Source organism: Tachypleus tridentatus, chromosome 6 (genome assembly GCF_004210375.1).
Source record: "Tachypleus tridentatus isolate NWPU-2018 chromosome 6, ASM421037v1, whole genome shotgun sequence".
NCBI classification, from domain to species: domain Eukaryota; kingdom Metazoa; phylum Arthropoda; class Merostomata; order Xiphosura; family Limulidae; genus Tachypleus; species Tachypleus tridentatus.
In genome coordinates, this window is record NC_134830.1 from 161898871 (window position 1) to 161921099 (window position 22229).

Consider the following 22229-nt stretch of genomic DNA (forward strand, 5'->3'; position numbering starts at 1 on the left):
TGTAACATATAGTATACTCAACTAAACGTCTTTAGGCTAAACTCAAAAACATTCATTTGATAAGGCACTGCACTCACAAAACCGTGATTACTAACAGCAAACTTTCTGACTTCAGTTTGTAAAATGACAATGTTATTTACTTTTTTAAATTCGTGAATTAGGAAAAAAAAGCCCTCGTTGTAGAATTAGTTCCGTTTCCTTTCACTTACTTTATTATCCGGAAAACTCGCGCTAATTTATGGTAGAATATTTTACGGTTTTCATTGAACACTATTATAGGCTTAATAAATAAAGTAGGCCTATATTTGCAGCGGTAATTGACGTTGGGTAACGAGTTTGATAAGTGTTTACTAATGAAAAGGTGTGCCATACGTTCCCACGGTGTGATGAAACAGTCGATTATATCTCTAATAGTAACAGCAACCAACTTGTTGCTCCAGGGAAAAGAAAGGATCTACTACCGTGTATCGTGCTAGGCTTCCTAACTGCAGGACACCTTGTCAAGCAACAGGACACTAATGACCAAGCCCAGCTCAGTGCTCCCTGCACTTCAGCTAACCAATAGGCAGGCTACTGCATGATACATAGAATAAATTAGGGTTAAGGAAGGTTACTGTTTCGTTAAGAATAGTACAGAGGAACTAGAAAGAGTGATTATTTCCCAACTACCTCGAAAAGTTGCCGTCTTAAATGAGAACATCTTAAGTTCTGTCACCTTCCAACTCTTTAGGAGGCCACAAACACACGAGAACTGAGTTTTCATCGGTCAACGCAGATACTTCGTAAAAGACAATTTGCTACCCTGACCCTAGGCCTTGTCGAACACAGCCTGGTCAAATAAAACGACAAAAACTCCCATTTTGATGATTCTGGCAACAGAGATTCGAATCATAACGTGACTATCTCTTAGATTTTTTCAGTTTTTTTTCTTCTTTATAGTATCGTACATTTTCTGATTCTAAACCACCGAGTTATTAAATCACCCGTTAGAAATTAGTTATAACTACTTTTGGTCACAATGGCGGTCTCATTTCGTCCAAGTTTTACAGGATATACCTTGCAAAGTAAGTAAAAACCTTACTTTCCATTTTATTTACTGGGTTTGTTTTTGACGTTTTAAGTTTTATTTCAAAAGAATGCGTTGTTTTCGACTATATATTTATTTTTATGCATAAGCAATGATTAGAAAGAAACAAACGGGCACGTCAACTTTACTTACTGGCATTAGTTTCATTTAATTTTTTTTTTTTTTTTAGTTTATTTACTTTTGAACCTCTTTAATTTATAATTTAATAACAATTGTTACAGTGAATTGCCTACAGAGGGATATATGCTAAATAATTTTACGCCATGAGACAAAATCAGCAAGCTTTGTTCACCGTGACAAATGTAGCCCCGGATTTTTATTATTGTAATTTCATAGCTTTACCGCTACCTGTTTAGAGGACAAATGCGTAAGAAATAAGATAAACTATTAATATAAAATGTTATCAGTAAATATAGTTTGTCATTAAAACGTCTTTATAAATTTTATTTTTGTTTGATCAAGATTGATTTATAATTGGTATATAAATTGTAAACTGAGAGCCTTAAATAACGTAGAACTTTACAAAAGGTATATTAGTCAGCAAGTATTGAAGTTAAATATAAATCCAAAGACACGGCTTTTGGGGTGAATTATTTTATTTAAAGTATAGTCCCCTGCTGGTACAGCGGTAAGTCTACGGATTCAAAACTCTAGCATGAAGAGTTCGATTCTCCTCGGTAGACTCAGGAGATAGCCCGGTGTAGTTTTGCTATACGAAAACACACACTTTAGAAAGTATATACAGTCTGGGAGAAATTTGAAAAGGTTGGAGTTTCTTCTAGCTTGCTTAGAAACACATCTTTGGATATGGGTCTTCGACGTGTAGGTGGACACACAGATTTGACTATAACATACAAGGTTAAGGTTGTGCTAATTTGTCTCAATATGTTCTCCCAAACCATCCTCATCTTAGTCTACCAGCAAGCACTGTAGCATTAATTCTTGCTTGGGTACCAGATATAAATTTAGAATTATTTGCAGTACATGTGAAGATAGCGAAGAGGCAACATGCAGGGATTTCAAAAGCAAACTTGAACCAATGCATCATCTGGAAAAGAAAGGTATTTAATAACAATGCAACTACCAAAATTAAATTGTTGTCAACAACAATAAAAATATCTTATTCTTTTGTATTTCCTTATATTTGTTATTTTGTTACTGAAAACCTAGATTTAGATTACTACATGGTTATTGTTTGTTTCGAATTTCGCGCAAAGCTACTCGAGGGCTATCTGTGCTAGCCGTCCCTAATTTAGCAGTGTAAGACTAAAGGGAAGGCAGCTAGTCAACCACACCCACCACCAACTCTTGGCTTAATCTTTTACCAATGAATAGTAGGATTGACTGTAACATTATAACGCCCCCACGGCTGAAAGGGCAAGCATGTTTGGTGCGACCGGGATTCGAACCCGCGACCCTCGGATTACGAGTCGAACGCCTTAACACACTTGGCCATGCCGGGCCCGTAGTTATTGTATATCACTTATGACGTGAGAGATCGCGTTTTGGTCTGGCGACGGCCATTTTAGACGCCATCTTAAATATGATGGCGCACATTAAAATACATCTAAGTCAATTAAAAATAAATACAAACCCTACAATCCGAGCGTTTTCGAAAGGCGGACCTTTCATCTTCAAGTGCAAACTGGGAATGGCTTTTAAATCAGTAATATTATTGAATTCCTCGACCTCAAAAGCCTAGATTTAGACCCACAAAAGTCATTTTTAGGTGTTGAAATATTTGACTTTTAATTTATGGCAGTCTCCTGAAATATCATAATTTTCTTTAGGGTGACAAAGTGGCAGACGACAGAATTGAATTCAGCACCTCCGAATAATAGAGGGTGTTCGGAAAGTCACTGTGCACTTATACATTTATTAACAGACGTGTTTCAATATAGAATACAGAAGGAAAATATGAATGACAATTATAAACAATGTTAAAAGTGGCCCCCGTTGGCATCAATCCCGGTCGCACCAAACATGCTCGCCATTTCAGCCGTGGGGGCGTTATAATGTGACGGTCAATCCCACTATTCGTTCGTGGCGGTGGGTAGCGATGACTAGCTGCCTTCCCTCTAGTCTTACACTGCAAAATTAGGGACGCCTAGCGCAGATAGCCCTCGAGTAGCTTAGCGCGAAATTCAAAACAAACAATATATATATATATATTGGTTATTTCTTTAGAAAATTGACTAGTATTTTGTAATAATGAAAACAACATTATCACTCAGGTCAAGGACGGGTTAATCAGCTAGGTGGCGTCTTTTTCAACGGTCGCCCGCTGCCTAGTCATATTCGCTTGAAAATTATAGAAATGGCTTCTGTTGGAATCAGGCCTTGTGTGATAAGTCGAAAGCTCAAGGTGTCTCATGGATGTGTGTCGAAAATTTTAAACAGATATCAGGTATGTTATTCTGTCTTTCTGTGTGTCGCGAAAAAAGTCGAAGAATTTTTTGGTGGAAGATAATAATGCAAGCCCAACTAGTGATACAACTAGAAGCGTTAGTGTATATCTTTGTTTGCCAAAATGCAATTTAAATTACTTTATTAAAACTGATATACGTATTAAGTTTTTTTTTGCAGCTTTCCAGTGGCACAGCTGTATGTCCACGGACTTACAACACTAGAAACCGAGTTTTGATACCCGTGGTGGACAGAGCTGCTTGTGCAGCTCCGTGCTTAACTTAAAAACACGAAATATGCTTAAATAAACAAACTTTTCTTCCAGAAAACGCGTAAAATAAAAAAATATATATTTGTACTTTACAAAAAGATGGTTAGTGGAAAGCTAAGCTATGCATATCTGGTGGTTAATATAAAAAAATAAAAAACGAAAGCGAAAAATGATTTTTTTTTTTTTAAATTTCGCGCAAAGCTACAAGAGTAATATTTGCGCTAGCCGTTTTTAGTTTAGTAGTGTAACACCAGAGGGAAGGCAGCCAGTCAGTACAACCTTCTTCCAGCTCTTGGGCTACTCTATCATCAACGAATAGTGAGATGGTACCCTCACGTCATAACGTACCCATGGCTAGAAGGAGCCAGTATGTATGATGGGATAAGGATTTCGACTCGCAAATTATAAGTCGATCGCTCTTTCCACCATGTCACGTGGGTCCGCGAAAAAGGAAGAACATTCGTGAATGCAAAACGATGCTCTCCACACGTTTTTTTTTTTAATTTTGTTGTTGTTTTTTGCAACTCTATACTACAGCTTTTGCTAACGAGAGTACCAAGACTGTTTTCGTACAAAACTTGTGATGAACCTGTCAGTACAACTTAGAGGTCAAACTCTTTAAAATTATTTTTTAAAAACGTCATTCAACACCTACAGGAAAATAACCCACTTTTCAGTTTATTGTACTCCATTGGTGACTTTTCAAAAGTCACTCCAAACGACTTACTGAAATACTGCATGGATCATCAAATCGGGTTTTCTGAAAGCAAAGCTATTGATGTCTCTGTAATAGAATGCTTTTACGAATTTAAGGCCATCTGTTGGTGAATAATTAAAGAAAGATCCGAAAAAAAAAAACAAATCGAAATAATAGCAAATGCACTTCCATAAAATGTTTTCTGTGTGATTAGTGAAACACGACATATGACTGATATAACATCTTTACTGTATTATTAATGAAACATACTTTTAACTGGCATAACTTGTTTCCTGTATGATTAGTTGAAAATAACTTGTGAGTGATATAACATGTTTACGATGTATTTAGTGAAAATGGTTTGTAGCTGATATAACATGGTTACAATTAATTCATGTTGGTAAAGAGATATTTCATGCCTAAGTCGTTGCTGGAACACAACGACTCAAACTCACAATATATCAACAGGACTAAGTCTGTTTTGGAACACAAATATCTCTCTGTACGCACCATATCTAAACAGGAACATGGTGACCATGGTCTTCCAAAGATCTAAGTACCATATCTAAACAGGAACATGGTGACCATGGTCTTCCAAAGATCTAAGTATCATATTTAAATAGGAACATATTGACCATGGTCTTCCAAAGATCTAAGTATCATATCTAAACAAGAACATGGTGACCATGGTCTTCCAAAGATCTAAGTATCATACCTAAACAGGAACATGGTGGCCATGGTCTTCCAAAGATCTAAGTATCATATTTAAATAGGAACATGGTGACCATGGTCTTCCAAAGATCTAAGTATTATATTTAAATAGGAACATGGTGACCATGGTCTTCCAAAGATCTAAGTATTATATTTAAATAGAAACATGGTGACCATGGTCTTCCAAAGATCTAAGTATCATATCTAAACAGGAACATGGTGACCATGGTCTTCCACAGATCTCTTCTCTTTGAGATACAAAGAATTTTTAATGTCGATACATTCATCTTTTCAGATACACTGGTGACATAAGTCAACTTCTGTCTTCCACGATCTCTCTTTCCTTCAATCTTTCCAGTTACGCCCAGACTTATAGTTTATTCTCTCCTCATAAGGTGTCCTAGAAACTCCATCTGCCTTTCTTTGTTGTTAACTAGCATCCTACAACCTGCTCTTGACAAAATATCTTTATTTTAGGTGTGACTTATTTTCAACACACCTTCATGACACCTCATGAGAGCCACAACTAAATTGTTTCAGCTGTGTTCCATACTTTGAAATGTTCTCCAACATCTTGATCCACAACTGTAATGCTGGAATTTTTGTTTGTTTGGAAATTTCGCACAAAGCTACTCGAGGGCTATCTGTGCTAAATACTGGAATTAATTTCATCAAAAATCTCCATAGAATTTCCTTCTACCTTTTACCAGACAAGTAATAAACCACAAACTGTTTTTCCTCAGGAGACCGGCAGTATTCGACCAGGTGTTAAAGCGGAAAGTAAACCCAGAGCGACTTCTCCTGATGAGGGGAAAATATAGAAGATTCTCAGAACAAAAAAGCGTGCATTTATACATGGGAAATGTGTGATCGCTTGATAAAGGTAGGTTGCAGACTATATGTGCATAGTTATAAACTTCCTCAGTCTGAAAAACATGTAGTACAAATGCCGAAAATTAAATAACGAAATCACTGAAATCTTTAAGCCTACCACAGAAGATAAAAAACATTGTTATACCCACTTGAATATATCGCAAAAGTATTCTTTTACCCACTTGAATATAGCGCAAAAATATTGTTATACCCACTTGAAAATATCGCAAAAATATTGTTTTACCCTCATGAAAATATCGCAAAAATATTGTTTTACCCTCATGAAAATATCGCAAAATTATTGTTTTACCCTCATGAAAATATCGCAAAAATATTGTTTTACCCACTTAAAAACATCGCAAAAATATTGTTTTATCCACGTGAAAATATCGCAAATCATTTTTATTATTATATCTACTAGCTGATCCGGGTGTCATAAATCATTTTTATTATTATATTTACCAGGGGTTTGTGTGTGTGTCTGTGTGTTTTGTTATAGAAAAGCCACATCGGGGAATTGAATCCCTGATTTTAGCGTTGTAAATCCTCAGACATATCGCTGCATCAGCTGAAAACAAAAATGTTGAATTAATCAAATTACAAGATTGCTTTATATTTTAAAATGAAAATAAAATAACTTTACCCAAAATTAAGCGTGTATTGCTGCCCCCCGCCGGTACAACGGTAGGTCTACGGATTAAGAACGCTAAAATCAGGAGTTCGATTCTCCTCGGTGGACTCAGCAGATAGCCTAATGTGGCTTTGCTGTAAGAAAAACACACATACACATTTAATTGCTCATCAATCTCCAAATTTAGGTTGAGGCACTCAACTCGTAAACCGAGAGTCGCGGGTTCGAATCCCCGTCTCACCAAACATACTCGTCCTTTCAGCCGTGAGGGCGTTATAATGTTACGGTGAATCCCACTATTCGTTAGTAAAAGAGTAGCCCAACAGTGGTGATGACTAGCTGCCTTTCTTTTAGTCTTACACTGCAAAATTATGGACGGTTAGCGTAGACAGCTCTCGTGTATCTTTGCGCGAAATTCGAAAGAAACAAACAATCTTAGGAATTGAACCCAAACATAATTTATTGCTAATGGTCTAATTATAATACATTTAAATTGTAAAGAAAAGCCACATTAAATTACAAACATACAATTTATTAGAAAAAGTACTTTGTAGATGTCATTCAAGTTCGTCAGTATTTTTTTTTAAATTGATAAATCACATTTTGAAGCAATTTTATATGTTAGGGGCCTCAAATTTGTTTATTCATATCAATAAAGCCTCAGACTAAAAGAGTTTGGGAGCCAGTGTACTTAGGGGTCCAAATGTTGTAAGTTATTGTGGTGACAGTATTTTTGGGAGGGGGCCTCATTCCATTTATAAAGTATGTCTCTCAGGACAGACGCCCTCTTAATCCTTCGTGTGTTTTTTTCATTCTCAAAAATCACGAATAATATTGTTCAATTTTATAGTTTTAAATCATTAAATTAGTATATACAATATCGATTTATTTCGTGCTACAGTCATAAATAAAATTACAAACAGTTACAGTTAACAAGTCCAAATATATGGTTTCTTGTAAGGTTTGGGAAGAAACTTTAAAGGCGAATAAGATATATGTTTAAAAGTATTTAATAACATTTGTTGACTTGCGCCCTCCAGTGTGTGTTTTCTGATTAATATTCCTACAGAATGAATGACAAGTTTTATTTTAAATATATAATCTATTTGTTGGCATTAAATCGTGTTGGTTGTGTGGCGAGTTCCTCAAAATTGGGCCGGCATAACCAGGTGCTTAAGACGCCCGACTCGTAATCTGAGGATCCCAGGCTCGAATCCCCGTTGTACCAAACATGCTTGCCCTTTCAGCCGTATGGGCGTTATTATGTGAGTTCAATCCCACTATTCGTTAGTGAAAGAGTAGCCCAAGAGTTGACGGTGGGTGATGATGACTACCTGCCTTCCTCTAGTCTTACTCTGCTAAATTAGGGACGGCTAGCGCAGATAGTTCTCACGTATCTTTGCGCGAAATTCGATACAAACAAACAAACAAGTTCCTCAAAACTTACGATGTTTACTAAGTATATTCACCAGGAAGAAGCGAACGCGTGATTTTCGTGTGAAATTGTATCAGAAATAAAATCTATTAACGAAGTGTTGTGTTTTTCTGTAGGACGGAGACTGTGACAAAAGATCTGCTATTACTGCGAGTTCTGTTAGTCGAACCCTCCGCGGAGGAATACAATTTGAAGACGCGAATGGCGAAAATGGCGACAGTGAAGAAAGCAAAAAGGCCGACCACAGTATTAACAGGATTCTGGGTGGTAAGTGGAGAAGTCGTAATTTGCTGACAAGTGTTTTATATAAGTATGTGGGGGTAAATATGTGTATATATATAGACATACACACACAAGTGTGTATATATATATATAAATATGCATACAAATAATTAGTTCAACAGACCTTGTAAAACGCATATGACTAATATTGTCTTTTTTGCCTTCAAATATTTAAAAAATATACCAAAGAAGTTTCTATAATTACCAGTGGTCAGGGCTTGGCCTGATGATTCTATAGAATTTGTGGTTCGAGATCCATTGACAAAACAATTCGCTGCCAACTTTGTGATTGCGCTATTAGGGTGGCCATAAGTCTCACTGTTCGATTGTTTAATTATTTGTAATTAAGTACAAATTCACATAATGGGTTATCTGTCTTCTGTCCACCAGGGGTAACGAAACCTGGTTTATGCCGCTAGGGGACCTCACTGTTTAATCAGCAAAAGTTGGTGGTGAGTGCTACTGATAAGCTGACATCATCCTAGTCTGTCAGTTTAAAATTAAGAATAAGTACACGCAGATGGCTCTTATGTGGTTGTGTGGAAAGTTGAGACATATGGAATAAGTCTATCGTAATTTTATATTGAGTTCACGGAAATTTGATTACCGCATATGGCTGTAATTTCTAATTAAAATTTTCTTATTTTCTTATTTGAGTCAATCCTTCAAAGTGTATTGACAATATTTACAACCAATCGTGACTTATCAAAAGGCATATCTTATTAAACAGATGACAGACCAAAAATAATATTTCAAATTTTAGGAAATGATAGCTTATGAAAAGGGTAAAAATACGTTCCAACCCTACCGAAATTCTATCGTTTTTATTTAATAAAACACAGAACTAGCACATAAATAAAGTTACACATACGAATGAGCTTGGTGCTTAATACGTTCCGCTAACAAAATGGAATTCAAATACCATCACCGATCGCATCCTTTCATCTGTGAGAGCGTTGGAACGCAACGATCAATCCCACTTTTCCTTGATAAAGAATAGCTAAAGAGTTGGTGATGAGTGGGGTGTAACTCCAATGCTGCAATATTTTAGGCATAATAACGTCAAATTTTTATCTCCAGTCTTGTCTGTAGATGAGAACAAAGCTACACAATGGGCTACCTGTGCTCTGCTCACCATGGCTATCGAAACCTGGTTCTTAGCGTTTTAAGTCTGCAGATATACCGTTGTGCCACTTGGGATTGGGGGGGTGGGCTATCTCAACTCATTGGATAGAAAACCATTTTATTAAAATATTTAGGTAGTAAAACAGAGGCATAAACACATTTGTCACACTTGACTGACTCTTTGTCATTTGTAAATTAGAAATTAAAAATCTCCAAGGTACAAAATCTCTCGCCACTTGGAGCTGATCTTTTTGTATATGATTACCTGATTGGTTCACAGATACTACGTCATATAGACGAACTTCTAAATAATTGGTTATTCTCTTCATAGAGGGTTGCGAGTTCGAATCCCGGTTGAATCCAAACATGCACGCCCTTTCAGCCATGGGGGCGTTATAATGTTACGATCAATCCCACTATTCGTTGGTTAAAGAGTAGCCCAAGAGTTGGCGGTGGGTGGTGATGACTAGCTGTCTTCCCTCTAGTCTTACACTGCTAAATTAGGGACGGCTAACGCAGATAGCCCTCATGTAGCTTTGCGCGAAATTAAAACACAGCCAAACTCTCCATGGATATATGATTTTTCTGGCAGGAAATTATTTCGCCTTTTTTTGCGCTTCTGACATCATTACGTAAAGGCCCGGCATGGCCAGATGGTTAAGGCACTCGACCCGCAATCTGAGGGTCGCGGGTTCTAATCCCCGTCACACCAAACATGCTAGTTCTTTCAGCCGTGGGTGCATTATAATGTAGTGATCAATCCCACTATTCGTTCGTAGAAGAGTAGCCCAAGAGTTGGCGGTGGGTGGTGATGACTAGCTGTCTTCCCTCTAGCCTCACACTGCTAAATTACGGACGGCTAGCGTAGATAGTCATCGTGAAGCTTTACGCGAAAATCAAAACAAAAAACAAACACGACGTATATAACAAAAAAAAAATCTGTCACCACCTCTTTTGTTTCTTTTTTTCTTATTTTGCGCAAAGCTGCACGAGGGCTATCTGTCCCTAATTTAGCCTAAGACTAGAAGGAATGGATCTAGACAACACCATCCACCGTCAACTCTTGGGCTACTCCTTTACCAACGAATAGTGGGATTGACCGTCACATATGACGCCCTTTTGTAATACCTCAGACAGACCCACATCATCACTTTTTAAAGTGAAATATGGGGAATTATGTATCTGTTATTGGTTTTACAAAACAGATTTCCTATCTGTAAAGTGAGTGCGTTAGGAGAGTAACAGTTACATCTCACTATACTATTAAAGTAGCCTAAACCTTGTCACTGGGTGCTGTTGAATAACTTCTTATCTGTAAGTTAAAACAATTAGGGACGACTAGTGCAACTGGCACTTGTGTAGATTCGCCCGAACTTCCGAAAAAAGAAGAAAAAAAACTATTTAGTTTGACTGCTCCACGTTTTTCTGTTTCCAAAGCAAAAAAAAAATCAAATCCCTTAAACATCATGCCTTGAATACAACAAACAGGAACCGAACCCGTTATTAAATAGGTTCACTGTCACGAAATACACATAAAGCCACGTTAAATCGTTTGTTAATTTATTTACTAACGTCACAGCTTCCGTTTCATAAAACCTTTATTCTGTAATAAATTACAACGACTGTAGATGGCACTGTAAAGATTATGCATGTCGAGAGTATTTACTCCAATGTTATGAGTGTAACATTTCTTAAGAGACAAACTGATTGAAATGGTCACCTGCTGCGTGCACCCTTTGATGAAACCACGTGATTGATCGCTTCGATCCACGTGGGCCCAAATCCTTCATTTCTCCAATAGATGGCATGGCTTGATTGGTTTAGTTCAGTTTTCTATTAAATCTGTATCAGTAATAGAACGGCACGTATCTGACGATGTCGGGGGTAGGGGTCGAGGTAGGTGGTGACCTCTATCTCTCTCAAATTATCTGTTGGAACCACAGCTCGTAGATTACCATATATTCCGGCATGAGCCCACTATAAACGAGAAACATCATTCACTCTGTGATTAGCTCTATTAACTTTACAGCCAATCAGAGCAAGAAGTGAGAAGATATGAAAGCTATTTGTTGTGAAGTAACCTTAATAATTTTAAGTTTACTGAGATAATAAAGTCAAAGAAATATTCTGTGACAGAAAATAATTTCACATTCTAATCCGTCTGTCATAACTTTCTCTTTATCCTTTTAAAATGAAACTAAGAAATAACAAAAACGCTTTACCTCCATAATGTTCTGTATGTCACCCCTCTACCAATATAATCAATATTTATCAAACGTTGTTTCTCCTTACTAAAATGCCCCCCGCTAGTACAGCGGTATGTCTCCGGATTTAAAAGGCTAAAATCAGAGGTTCGATTCCCCTCGGTGGGCTGAGCAGATAGCCCTATGTGGCTTTGCTATAAGAGAAACACAAACACACACCTTACTAAAATAATGACGACAATGAGTTTGATGAAACGCTTAACGATTCTGTGAGATTTAAAATTTTTGATCAAATTAATAAAACAATGTTTCAGTGTTATAGCTAAAAATCTATAAACAATAGCATAATTTCTTAGTAGTTTACACAACAATAGAACTACGGTATAGTTCATTCACAGTTTACAAAACAATAGAACTACGGTATAGTTCATTCACAGTTTACAAAACAATAGAACTGCGGTATAGTTCCTTAGTAGTTTACACAACAATAGAACTGCGGTATAGTTCCTTCACAGTTCACAGAACAATAGAACTGCGGTATAGTTCCTTAGTAGTTTACACAACAATAGAACTGCAATATAGTTGCCGAGCAGTTTACACAAAAATAAAACTACGGTTCACACTTTACGCAACAAAAGAACTACGGTATAGTTCCTTCACAGTTTACACAACAATAGAACTACGATATAGTTCCTTCACAGTTTACACAACAATAGAACTGCGGTATAGTTCCTTCACAGTTTACACAACAAAAGAACTACGGTATAGTTCCTTCACAGTTTACACAACAATAGAACTGCGGTATAGTTCCTTCACAGTTTACACAACAATAGAACTACGATATAGTTCCTTCACAGTTTACACAACAATAGAACTACGATATAGTTCCTTCACAGTTTACACAACAATAGAACTACGATATAGTTCCTTCACAGTTTACACAACAATAGAACTGCGGTATAGTTCCTTCACAGTTTACACAACAAAAGAACTACGGTATAGTTCCTTCACAGTTTACACAACAATAGAACTGCGGTATAGTTCCTTCACAGTTTACACAACAATAGAACTACGATATAGTTCCTTCACAGTTTACACAACAATAGAACTACGATATAGTTCCTTCACAGTTTACACAACAAAAGAACTACGGTATAGTTCCTTCACAGTTTACACAACAATAGAACTACGGTATAGTTCCTTCACAGTTTACACAACAATAGAACTACGGTATAGTTCCTTCACAGTTTACACAACAAAAGAACTACGGTATAGTTCCTTCACAGTTTACACAACAATAGAACTGCGGTATAGTTCCTTCACAGTTTACACAACAATAGAACTGCGGTATAGTTCCTTCACAGTTTACACAACAATAGAACTGCGGTATAGTTCCTTCACAGTTTACACAACAATAGAACTGCGGTATAGTTCCTTCACAGTTTATACAACAATTGAACTGCGGTATAGTTCCTTCACAGTTTACACAACAATAGAACTGCGGTATAGTTCCTTCACAGTTTACACGACAATAGAACTGCGGTATAGTTCCTTCTCAGTTTACACGACAAAAGAACTACGGTATAGTTCCTTCACAGTTTACACAACAATAGAACTGCGGTATAGTTCCTTCACAGTTTACACAACAATAGAACTGCGGTATAGTTCCTTCACAGTTTATACAACAATTGAACTGCGGTATAGTTCCTTCACAGTTTATACAACAAGAACTGCGGTATAGTTCCTTCACAGTTTACACAACAATAGAACTGCGGTAAAGTTCCTTCACAGTTTATACAACAATTGAACTGCGGTATAGTTCCTTCACAGTTTACACAACAAAAGAACTACGGTATAGTTCCTTCACATTTTACAGAGCAATAGAACTGCGGTATAGTTCCTTCACAGTTTACACGACAATAGAACTGCGGTATAGTTCCTTCACAGTTTACACAACAATAGAACTGCGGTATAGTTCCTTCACAGTTTACACAACAATAGAACTGCGGTATAGTTCCTTCACAGTTTACACAACAATTGAACTGCGGTATAGTTCCTTCACAGTTTACACAACAATAGAACTGCGGTATAGTTCCTTCACAGTTAGTTCCTTCACACAACAATAGAACTGCGGTATAGTTCCTTCACAGTTTACACAACAAAAGAACTACGGTATAGTTCCTTCACAGTTTACACAACAATAGAACTGCGGTATAGTTCCTTCACAGTTTACACAACAATAGAACTGCGGTATAGTTCCTTCACAGTTTACACAACAATAGAACTACGGTATAGTTCCTTCACAGTTTACACAACAATAGAACTGCGGTATAGTTCCTTCACAGTTTACACAACGGTATAATAGAACTGCGGTATAGTTCTTCACAGTTTACACGACAATAGAACTGCGGTATAGTTCCTTCACAGTTTACACAACAATAGAACTGCGGTATAGTTCCTTCACAGTTTATACAACAATTGAACTGCGGTATAGTTCCTTCACAGTTTACACAACAATAGAACTGCGGTATAGTTCCTTCACAGTTTACACGACAATAGAACTGCGGTATAGTTCCTTCTCAGTTTACACGACAAAAGAACTACGGTATAGTTCCTTCACAGTTTACACGACAATAGAACTGCGGTATAGTTCCTTCACAGTTTACACAACAATAGAACTGCGGTATAGTTCCTTCACAGTTTATACAACAATTGAACTGCGGTATAGTTCCTTCACAGTTTACACAACAATAGAACTGCGGTATAGTTCCTTCACAGTTTACACAACAATAGAACTGCGGTATAGTTCCTTCACAGTTTACACAACAATAGAACTGCGGTATAGTTCCTTCACAGTTTACACAACAATAGAACTGCGGTATAGTTCCTTCACAGTTTACACAACAATAGAACTGCGGTATAGTTCCTTCACAGTTTACACAACAATTGAACTGCGGTATAGTTCCTTCACAGTTTACACAACAATAGAACTGCGGTATAGTTCCTTCACAGTTTACACAACAATAGAACTGCGGTATAGTTCCTTCACAGTTTACACAACAAAAGAACTACGGTATAGTTCCTTCACAGTTTACACAACAATAGAACTGCGGTATAGTTCCTTCATAGTTTACACAACAACAGAACTGCGGTATAGTTTCTTAGAAGTTTACAAAAAATTCACACAACAGTAGAACTACGGTTTTGTTCTTTAGTAGTTTACAACAGTGAGAAATAAATCATCATACAGGTAACTGGTTTAAAGATTTAACAAAGAAAGCAAGACGTGTTTACCTAGAACATCATGTAGCACATTTAACGTCATCACCTTTAACTTTGTATGTTAAACTTGAAGTGTGTGTTAATGTGTAACAAATGCTTTTCCGCAGTCGTATAGTGAAGCCATACATAAATAAAGAACTCTTAGTAAAAGCTCCATGTAAGTTTATTCATGCGGTGTTTCTATTAGTGAATTTTTATTTCATTTTATATTTTAGTGAAGGATTTAAAATTCTTCATTTGAAGGGGCTTGTGGGAAATATTACCCTGGACTCGATCTTACAGTTGCACTATGTTGACAGTTTTATTAATACGACTTATTGATTTTACCAAAGTTTTATTGTTTTATATTCAATTAAAGCATCGTGAAATATATATTCATTTCTCTCCCTTTTTTTTCTTTTTTTGGTGGGCCCAGCATGGCCAGGTTTGTTAAAGCACTCGACTGGTAATCTGAGGATTGCGGATTCGAATCCCGGTTGCACCAAACATGCTCGCCCTTTCAGCCGTGGGGGCGTTATAATGTGACGGTCAATCCCACTATTCGTTGATAAAAGAGTAGCCCAAGATTTGGCGGTGGGTGCTAATGACTAGCTGCCTTCTCTCTAGTATTACACTGCTGAATTAGGGACTGCTAGCGCAGATAGCCCTCTAGTAGCTTTGCGCGAAATTCACAAAACGAACAAACGTTTTTGTGATCTACGTTGTATTCAAGGGTATTTTTTATACACCATTATGTGTTCCATTTGCCTTCTTGTATAATGCAGGAGTTATCGTTTCTTTGACAGAAACACTGATTTCATCTTCTGTCTGTTGAAGTGTTTTTATTACAGACCATAGTAGCAACAATAACCTTGATTATTAATCCGAACCAGGCATTCCACTCAAGAGAAAGCAAAGACGATCCAGAACCACTTACACCATGGAACAAATTGAAGACTTAGAACGTACTTTTGAAAGAACTCAGTATCCAGATGTGACCAAAAGAGAAGAGCTGGCCGAGAGAACAAAGTTGACCGAGGATCGTGTACAGGTTTTAGAGTTATTAAATATTTGTAAAAAAATTATGTTTTTAATACAATTGAATATTATCTGGCATATTAACACAAACGTAAGAAAATGAACTTTAAATAACTCTGGTGGCCCGGCATGGCCAGGTGGTTAGGGCGCTTCACCCGCAATTTCAGGTTCGCGGATTCGAATCCCCGTTGCCCCAAACATGCTCGCCATTTCAACCGTAGGGTCGTTATAATGTGGCGGTGAATCTCCCTATTTGTTGGTAAAAGAGTAGTCCAAGTGCTGGCGGTTTATGGTGATAACTAGGTGTCTTCCCTTTAGTCTTACACTGCTATATTATGGACGGCTAGCGTAGCAGTTAGTTCTCGTGTAACTTTGCGCGAAATTCTAAAAATAAACAAGCAAACAATAACTCTGGTAAAGGCGTTAACATAAGAGATTTTGAAATATTACGTGTGCTTCCATTTTTCAGAAATCACGTTGAACTTTGACGTTATTGAACAAATTTTAAATTTTTAAAACTGTTGTATTGCTTAAGGTGAACATTTTGTTTCTTCCTATAGAAAAAATTTCATACATAATCCCGAGATTTATTCTTAACTGGCCCGGCATAGCCAGATGGTTACGACACTAGACTTGTAATCTTAGGATTGCGGGTTTGAATTCTCCTCACATAAAAAATGCCCTCTTAGCCGTGGGGGCGTTATAATGTAACGGTCAATCCCACTATTTGTTGGGCAAAGAAAGTAGCTTAAGATTTGGCGGTGGGTGGTGATGAGTAGCTGTCTTTCCTCTGGTCTTACGCTGTTAAATTAGGGATGGCTAGAGCAGATAGCTCTCGTGCAGCTTTGCGCGAAATTCTAACAAACGGACAATATTCTAAACTCTATTATTCTTCATCACTGAGATGTTTATAGAATGATGAGGCTCGTGGGACAAGTAATATTTCCCTAAGTTTTTGAATAATTGGATATGTGAGGCGCTTACTGTGATTGTCTTGTTGCGAGATGATGCACGTGGGTTATAATTTAAATTATAAGTGCAATGTTGATGTGTTATTGGAAGAAAAGTGTTTTGATGTCCTGGTTGACCAGTCTCTTGAGCCACCCAAACAGTGCACAACAGTCGTAGACACAATGGTAGTAAGGCAAATTGGATTTTAAGTTGTATCTTCAAAAATATTGAATACAAGTTTAAAGAGGTTATAATTTCATTGTGTAGGTCACTGATTTAGGCCACATCTGGAGTATTGCGTTCAGTCTTGAGCTCATTACATTAAAAAGTGCATTGAATTGTTGAAAATGGTTCAGAGAAGAGTTACTGATATAAAACCTGTAATGAAAAGGTTATCTTATGAGGAGATGTTAAGATCTCTCAAACTGGTTTATCTTGAGAAATGGAAGGGTTAGAGAAAGGTTGATTGAGACGTTTAAGATTGTTAAGGGGAGTTGGTATTGTCGCTGTATCAACTGTTTTTGTTAATTAATAGTGATAACGGTGAGACTCAGGGGACACAAATGTAAATTTTGGCAGAGTAGGGGTCATTTTAATTAACTAAAAATGTTTTATTTGTTTAAGAAGATGGTTGGCATTTGGAATGAATTACTTTCGAATGTGTTAGATGTGGTAAATTTGTGGAGTTTAAAATAATTATAAATGCTGGATTTGATTTTTTTTTAAATTTAGCTCAGTGGATTGGACAGCCTAAATAAACAAGTATGCCCCTTGTTGTAATAGAAGTGTTTCGTGTTGAAATAAATTTAGAACTCAATAGCTTTTCCGTCTTGAACGACAAGTTGGAGTTTTCTTGTCTTCTTCTCAGATTTTTCATGTTAATTTGGTTTCTGTAGTTTCTTAAAAAACAGGTTCTGTTTTGTAGATATGGTTCAGCAATAGGAGAGCAAGATGGCGGAAACAACTAGAAAAACACCATGCCACAAACATCTATCCTGCTTTATATCTGTCCACAAATTATATTCGGCTGCCATCTTCAGTCACCACACGTTGTCCGTCAAGGATCGAATCTGGTAACCCTCTTCACCATTACGGTGAGTCAAACTGTTGAAGGGATTGTGGTGAGAACTAGATTTAAGTTTTTAATGTTTTACTTGATTAAACTGTCCAATCTTTACTGTGCTCGTAACTGACTGATCGTGTACGAATACAGAGCCCGTCACAATTATTGCCAAATTACTTGGCGAATTGGATGTACAGTTTGTTTTAATCTGCCACGTGCCATAACGTTTATTCTAAGTGTTTGAGTGAACAAATCATATAAAATTGTTTCATTTCGTGTTTTTCATATGTGTTCGTGTGTTTAATTTACAGGATTAAGAGCTTTTCACTATCTAAAGCTTTTTTTTTTTTTTTTACATAAACCATCAATTCCTTCGGCAGAGCTACACATATAAGGTGAAAAACTAAGGTATAAATAGCTCAGCGGGACGTCTGAAGGTTCATAACGCGTAAAACCGGTTTTCGAAACCCGTAGTGAGCACAGAGCAGATAGCCTGTTGTGTAACTTTGCGCTTAACAACAAGCAAACAACTGAAAGCGTGAAAAGCAGAAATAAAGAGAGACAGGGATCCCTGGAGATTGACGTGGACACCAAATCCGTTTGCCGAACCATCCATGTCACTCACTCCTCAGGGGACGTTTGTCTGTTTGTGTCTGCCTTTCACACCGTTTTTTTTTTTTTATCGATTTCATTCAAGTTTAGGAACTGTCGGGAGTTATATAAGCGGGTTGGCACTCGAAATCTGGCCCCATATCAACCCAGGGGACTCTTTCTGTTTACGAAGCCGCTTCTCATGTCTTTAGTTTTTAATGGCTCTGAGAGTGGCACGTCCCCTTAGGCGTCTGTGAGAAATAGATGAGGAGGCGGTGCTCGAGTCTGAACCCTTTGTGCATTCCCCATACTACTTTAACGATCGCTATTAAATTTTAAAGACAACCTTAGAGCACAACAGGGAATGACATAGGTGGTTTCGACGTTCGGATCTGGCTTCCCTATGACATTGTTTCGAGGACCCTGTGTCTTCTCCATGCATTGAATAGGTATATCAGCGAGTAATTAACTACAGTTATCTATTAAATATGTTTTACAGATAACCCAGATTGGCCACTACCACATCATACATTAACCAGTCCAGGAGCTTTCAGCCTTCACATGCAGCAAGAACTGTCTCAGATGTCACATTTTTCCAGTCTATCCTTTACAACTGAAACTTGTGCTAACCAAGAGCTATCATCGCAACAGGTACGTACATTTCTTGGTTTTCTAACCAGTTTAGTAATAAACCACAAAACCCAATAAATGCTCACGTAAATAAACGCTTCCTTAAACCGTAGTTAAAACACTCGACTCGTGTTCCGAGGGTCGCGGGTTCGAATCCCCGTCACATCAAACCTGCTCTTCCTTTCAGCCGCGGGGGCGTTATAATGTTACAGTAAATCCCACTATTCGTTGGCAAAAGAGTAGTCCAAAATAGAAGGGTTGGCGGTGGGTGGTGATGACTAGCTGCCTTCCCTCTGGTCTTAAACCCGGCATGGCCAGGTGATTAAGGCACTCGACTCGTAATATGAGAGTCGAGGGTTCGAAGCTCCGTCACACCAAACATGCCCACCCTTTCAGCCGTGGGGGAGTTATAATGTGTCGGTCAATCCCACTATTCGTTGGTAAATGTGTAATGGGTGGTGATGACTAGCTGCCTTCCCTCTAGTCTTACACTGCTAAATTAGGGACGGCTAGCACAGACAGCCCTCGTGTAGGTTTGCATGAATTTCAAAACGAACCAAACCCTCTGGTGTTACACCCTGCTAAATTAAGGACGGCTAGCGCAGATAGCTCTCGTGTAGCTTTGCGCGAAATTCAAAACCAAATCCTTAAACCGAAATGTCGTGTAATAACTTTCTGCTCGTTATTATAATTGTTAAATTTATCTAAAATTTAAAGTTCAAAGTATAAATTTTACAAAATAAAATAAAAGTAAGAATATGACCTTTAATTAATAATCTGTTAATTGAAATAGAATAACAACAGACCGTATCTTAATTTTCTTTTATAAATCACTTTCTATCTTTACCGTTAAATGTTTTAGAAAAGTTAGTAGTAAATTTTAAAAGTTTGATAAAAAATTAATCTCACAGTCTTGTGAAATGTTTGTTATTTTCGTTATTATGTCCCTTTTACTGTCACAATTTTACGCAGTATTCAACATTTTCAATTAATGTTTCTTAATGACTTGCACACTTCGTTAATGGCAAACGTTTTTTGAAGCTTACATTCTTTTTAAATATAATAAATAACGAATGATGTTTGTAATCTGAGTTTCATGCAACAACCGTTGGTATATTGTTTTTTATCCCACCTTGGCACTTCTTCCTCATTCATTCTTCAATAATCGTTTTTATGATCCTGCTTTTCCACTGGGGTTCGATTTGCCTCGATGGTCTTACCAGATACCTTAATGCGGCTTTGCTGAAAGAAAAAAACGCAAACACGCCTGATTTTCTTCACATGCTGCCTTCCAGTGATTCAGTGAGGTCTTATAACGTCAAAAATCGGGTTTTGATACCTGCGGTGGGCAGAGGAGAGATAGATCTTTGTGTAGCTTTGCGTTTAAGACTATCTTGCCACCACCACCCCCCCGTGGCAAGTATGTATGTGTACGTACAACGCTAGAATCCGGTTTTAGTACCCGTGGTGGTCACAGCACAGATAGCCCACTGTATAGTTGTAGGCTTAACTTCAAATAACAACATCTTACACTGGTTTAATTTTTGTTTCCAATATTTGCGTGTTTGTTTTTGAACAATGTGGTTACTTTGTACAAATGTGCATATCCATCTCAACAAATTAAGAACACAAAAGGACATTTGCTTTAAATATCCCCCCTTCCTTTTTCTTTATATAGATGCTGAACATTTTTGAAACTTCTGATAATTCGTCTACAAACGTTGGATCAACAGTCACAGATTTTCATCCACATATTCCACCAATCAATTCTGATAACAAGAGTTCCAGAAGTGCGCCCTCTGTTGCAGAATGGAGTAACTCCTCCGGTTCTCCTTCGCCGTGGTCTTCCTATGATAACTATGGGCAGGCATTCAGTTGCAGTTGATTTCGTGAAGCAAAGTTTACATCTGATACGAATACATTAGTATTATTAAATCTTTTTAATTCACCCTCTGTTTTAATTATCTTTAAATTATTTGTGATATTTTGAAACGTACACGTTTAAGGTCTCACAACTAAAATGTACAGGAATAATTGATAAGTAAAACATGTCTTTTCAACATAATCTCCTATTGCACAAGGTCCGGCATAGCCAGGTGGTTAAGGCACTTGATACGTAAAATGAGGATCGCGGGTTTGAATCCCCGTCACACTAAGCATACTCGCCCTTTCAGCCGTGGGGGCGTTATAATGTTCGGTCAATCCCACTATTCGTTTGTAGAAGAGTATCCCAAGAGTGGGCGGTGGGTGATGTTGACTAGTTGCCTTATCTCTAGTCTTACACTGATAAATTAGGGGGACGACTTGCGCAGATGACCCTCGTGTAGCTTTGCGCAAAATTCAAAACAAACAAACCTATTGCACAAATTCTAAAACTAGGTAAACACGAGCCTTCAGTTACTTTGTGCTTTGTTGAAGATTAATCTGAATTAATTGAATAGACCTTCGTTTTGATCCTATTTAGAATGCTAACGGCATCAGGACCTTTTATATCGAACTCAATCAATAAATTGAGTTCTATGCGTTCTTTAGTGTCTTCAGAAAACAAGGGAACACTTCTTTAACTAGAAAAGTTTCCAACAGGTTTGAGGTACGATAACTTTTAACCATTTCTATCAATGTTCAGTTGTGTGGGTTCAATCAATAAATTAGTGAAGTTGATATACGTAACTTGTATCTCAAGACGGCTGGTATGCGTATCAACACTTTTACCAAAGCAAAACAGAGAACAACGTTTCGACCTTTTTAGGTCATCTTAATTTTAACCTGAGATACATTTTTAACTCAAGTTGGTTTCTCGTCATCTCGAATAACCTATATCTTGTTTACATTTGTAACCCATTTTAGAAATTCCACATATGAAACTTAAAGACAGAACAACAATTCACTTTTAACCAATCAAAACAGATTTTTACTTTCATTAACGCATGAAGTTTTAAAAAAATCTCCAATTGATATCATTAACTATTTAAT

General features: G+C 37.3%; 1 pseudogene across 1 annotated transcript; it reads left to right on the forward strand.

Moving 5' to 3' along the window:
• Nucleotides 1-474: 474 nt before the first annotated feature.
• On the forward strand, nucleotides 475-21204 carry LOC143254313 (protein gooseberry-like; annotated as a pseudogene). Its single transcript, XR_013030136.1, has 8 exons — nucleotides 475-1064; nucleotides 3322-3494; nucleotides 5916-6055; nucleotides 8228-8378; nucleotides 15877-16028; nucleotides 17898-18066; nucleotides 19126-19277; nucleotides 20935-21204. The product of XR_013030136.1 is annotated as a protein gooseberry-like (transcript).
• The last annotated feature ends 1025 nt before the right edge of the window (nucleotides 21205-22229 follow it).